The sequence below is a fragment of the Papaver somniferum genome, chromosome 3 (genome assembly GCF_003573695.1).
Source record: "Papaver somniferum cultivar HN1 chromosome 3, ASM357369v1, whole genome shotgun sequence".
NCBI lineage: Eukaryota > Viridiplantae > Streptophyta > Magnoliopsida > Ranunculales > Papaveraceae > Papaver > Papaver somniferum.
The window spans coordinates 226883679-226888491 of record NC_039360.1 but is presented as its reverse complement, the minus strand read 5'-3'; the positions used below and the strand labels follow the sequence as shown (position 1 = coordinate 226888491).

General features: G+C 34.2%; 1 pseudogene; it reads left to right on the top strand.

The window, feature by feature from the left end:
* The first annotated feature begins 1732 nt into the window (after nt 1-1732).
* LOC113360759 lies at nt 1733-4170 on the top strand (annotated as a pseudogene).
* Nucleotides 4171-4813: the final 643 nt, after the last annotated feature.

Below are 4813 nucleotides of genomic sequence, written 5' to 3'. Positions count from 1 at the left end.
CAGCATTAGAAAAAGTTCGCGAACTATTCTACATGGCTATGTTCTCTTTTGTTACAACTCTCATAGACACTTTAAAAAAACTTAACTTCTTCACAAAATCACTTTGGGTTTATGGATTATTATTTAGTATAGAGTGTTATTGAACACCGATTATGTTTGTAAGTTCAAAGGCATACCTGTTATTATGGACTATCATTGTGCACGGTTCCAGAATCCTGAACCATAATGCATATTCTTTTATGTAATTTCAAGAAGGACGATTTCCATGGTTACATGAATTCCTAATAATAATTTCATTTATATTGAGAAAGTGTTTTCTTGAATCTTAAGAAACCTTAGCTTGAATTCAAAGATATCTATGTAGCCTAGAATATCTATAAATAAAGAGACTTGCAACAATATTTCTCAATCCCTGGCACTCTTGTGTATTAGATGCTAAGATAGAGTCGTTCTTTATAACCTAGGTTCTTCACAAAACTGTATCCTAGGTTATGAATTTTAATACTTCACTAAGGAATTCGTGAAGACCTGATGTATCTTTTACCTGATAGTTCTTGTATCCAGATCTTGTTCTACTGATTATTGAAGTTCACGGACTTTAGATCAGGAGCAAGATAGATAGAAATCACAAAAGTTTTTTTTCTGTCTCAGACATTATGATTCCTTAAGATAGATACATTAACTCTTCTATGATTTGTTTGTATTGTTCTTGAGAGCTGGTTATGTGATCAAGGCTTTTCTGCTAACAAAGCATAAGTGGTCCTGATCCGTGATATTTCCTGGAGTTTTTCTGCTACAAGCATATTTCCAAACCTAGATTGAAACATATCAAAGAGAAATCAAATATGCATGTTATCTGTTAGAGAACATAGGTATCAAAAAACTTCACTGAAGTTGAAGTAACTTTAGGATGTAAAGGTCAGCTAAGGGAATCAAGTGCGTAGAACCTTGCGAAGGTCAAGAGATGTAAGGAATATGACTGCGGGTGAATTACTTGGAGGGTCAATTTGGTCTCAACTGCGCATTCCAGCTCGGAGCCCGATACTAGTCTAGTGTCTGTAAGATATTTGTGCAGGTGCATTTTTCCTCGTTAACAAATTATTTTAGTGTCTTCTGTTTTCCAGAACCGCATTATATTTTAAATTTATAATAGGAATTGAATAAGTAATATGTAATCAATCTAGATAGTTTAAGTCTTTATCATTGGATATCAAAAGCAAGACTCGTTCTCGTTGAATTTGTATCTTGAAATCGTTCAAATGAAAACCTAGGTTCTTCATCACTGTCTGCCGCATCTTTTGGATGACTATCTATCAAATTGAAAGCCAAAATCTAACCCCTAACCCTAGATTTACTTTAAACAGATGTGACGTTTCTGATGAACTAGTAGATCTGGCTTGGATGATAACATTCTCTATTGTTATCGTGTTTCTAGGTTGTAGCTGTTGATATCTACGATAGGGGGTAATCTTATTGATGTATTGGTTTCTCTAAAGCTTTAATCAACGTTCTGCAATCAATTGGTTGTGGTTAGTATTCTGTGATATTTTCTTAGATTTAGGCTTTTTTGAGTGAGAACATATAAACAAGCAATTGAGCTCTTGTTGTTGTTTTTTTTGTTGTTGCGATTTTTTCTTAAATTTTTAGGGTTTTTATTACTTATTTATTTGGTTTTTTTTGTGAGAGAGAAGGAGGTGGTGGTGGTGCTAGTGGTGGTGGTTTACTAGTTTTAATGGCGTTTCTGTTTGATAATAGCTCTGGGGAAGTTCAAAATATAGGTGAGATTTTGATTTTAATGATAAATGGGTTTTATTCAGAAATTAGAAATATAGCTAATTTTTTTGTGTTTGTTAACGAGGTTCTCTTAATTTTTCTAGGTTTTGATTTAGAAATTAGAAAAGAAGGCTCATTTTTCTGATTCTGATAATGGGGTTCTCTTAAATTTTCTAGGTTTTGATTCATAAATTAGAAATCAAGCTTCTCGTTTCTCTGAGTTTCATTTTGTGTCTATTTTGACATTGTTTGATTTTGAGTTTGGTTGGATTTATCTAGGTTATGGATGTGATGATCTATATTCAGAGTTATGGAGAGCTTGTGCTGGTCCTCTTGTTGATGTTGGTGAAAGGGTTTCTTACTTTCCTCAAGGTCATATGGAGAAAGTAAAGACTCGTCATCTCTAAACTGATTTTCATTCTCCATTCTTCATCCATTTTTTGTTTTTCTGGTAAAACTTTGAGCTAATTTGGTACGTTAGATTAAAACCTGGTGAAACCGTCACTGTCGAAGTGCTTTATGTACTAACACGTTCGTTAGAACCGTTTCCTGAAGAGATCAGACAATCACAACCACAATTTGTGTATTTCCGTGATAATGCGATTATTTTATCACCTTATCATGTTAAGGAACATACAACATTTGTTAAAACTCCAAGCAATAAAGTTTGAATCTTTTACGAGAGTTGAACATACTAACTGTGCTGGTGCAGAGATCAAGTATGGGAAATATGATAATCGTACTCCTTATATTTATATTATCCAATACTTTTTCACTTTGAGAATAACAGTCCATTTTCGGTTGTTGAGGAACTTGTACATGAGGTTGAAATATCTCACCGGGGAAGCCCAAAAATTACAGAGCACTATGCTCTGGCCCATGCTGGTGCACGTTATAAGGGAATCTTCTCAAGGTTAGTTATTAGTTCATAATAAGGTTTTCGTATCATTTCTCGTGTAAGTATTGGTGGAATTATTACACCGTAAATGTACTTAACTTATCGTTTTATGGCATGTTTACTTCATGAAACCAGATAATCTGACATCCTATGAAGTCTTCTAATGTTTTGAAAGAAATTCAATTTACTTTTGATACATTGTTGATTTGCGGCTATTTGTATTGTTCCTACTTCTAAATTGTTATCTTTCATAATCCTCTGAACTCTTCATTCTTCCAGGGTTGAATATCAATTTAGGCTATCGATTAGTGGTGTATCTTCATTTAAGCAGCTAATTACAAGACTACCCCCTCGAGTGCACTCCGTCTACTATCACATCACACTTGCGTACTAGTAATTCAAAGGTTTTTTAAACATCTTACACTTCTATACTGCACAAATTTCTTACTAAGAAATTGCTTCACGGGGTTCTTTATAAATCACCATAACTGGAATTTTCTGTTTCAGTACGATCTCGAAATAGAGCCACGTTATCCATTGTTTTGAGGATGGAAATCCACTTCCATTATTGGGTATGGACTACCATTAGAGGACTTCCTTTTCGAGTCGGCTGATGGCAAGCGTTACCTTAACTTCAGTTTCGGATGTCCCCTTGTTAACACCGTAGTTGAAATATTTACCATGAAGGTACAAATAATATCATAGTAATCTTAGACTCTTAATTTTTTTCTTACCGGATCCTTTCATCCATGATCTATTAAGTGATATGGAAATGAAAAACGTACAATTATCTGTTTTACATACTGGTTGATTGTATATACGTTATGCATCAGGTGGTGCTACCCGAGGGATCAAAAGATCCTTCTGCAATCGTTCCTTTTCCAGTTGATCAACATCTCGAGGTATTTCTTCTCGTACACGGTATTAATGACTTATTGTTAAGAGTTGCTAGACATTTGCGTATTTTTGTTGACTCTAGCATGAGAAATGTACTCAATCACCCATATCTAAAACATTATATCTTTGTGGAATTCTTGCAGACAAGTTACTCGTATCTTGATGTTGTTGGAAGGACAGTGGTGGTTCTTGAGAATAAAAATGTAGTTCCTGAAACACGGTATTCCTTTCCAGGTAACTATCCAACCTATCAATCAAATGGACCAAGGGTCGAAATTAGCACTAAATATGAATCGTAGTGTCTAGTATACCTTCTTTTGCTTTTCTCTATTCTAATTTCACTTTCTGGGTTTTCACCGTTAAATCCTTTTATGAAGAATTTTGTTTTTATAGTTAGAAGCATCAACAAATAAATAATTAGTTCATAGAATTCTTATGAACCTAGTAGTCCTGAGATTTTTTTGTGTGTGTTTGTTGCATTTTAGCCGAATGAACCTAGTAGTCCTGATCCGTGTACCCAAGAACCACAAAGAAAGGTTGTTCAATCTTTTTGTAAAATTGTTTTCACATTTGGAAGAGATTGTAGTTTGTTGAACTCGTAAAATGAAGTCAGTTAATAATGTTAATTCAATTTCAATTTTTTTTTGACAATTTTGTTGGATTAATTAGATTCCCAAATGAACAGGGGTAACTTGATTTTGTTACAGGGACCTTTAATTTGAGCCTGGTTTTTGACCGGTCAAAGCCAGATTTTGACCAGTCAAAACCACCATTTTTTTAATGTTGCAAAAAATTCGCAACTGTTTGAAACTGTTGCGACCTCCTAATTTCGCAACTGTTTCAAACTGTTGCGACAAATTCACGTAAACTGTTGCAACCGAAAATTCGCAACGGCTTAGGTGTCGTTGCGAAACATTGCAACATCGACTTTCGTAACAAATTCAAACTGTTGCGACCCCTCTTTGCAACTGAAATACGCTGTTACTAAACACTAAAAATGGTGTAGTGCTTGTTGTCAATATTAGTTGCACAAAACTGTATATTGATTTTTAGTCTTCTAAAGTCAATTCTCGGACTAGGATTAGAGTATAGTAGTTTAATATCAGACATCACTGATTAACCCTTAAATGAAGAATAAACAAAGACATTTGCGAGAACTTCGTCAACAAAAAAGTATGTGAAGACTGTTATATATCCTATTTACTCGTAGCATATACCATTCTATCTTATGAGACTTTGTCATAT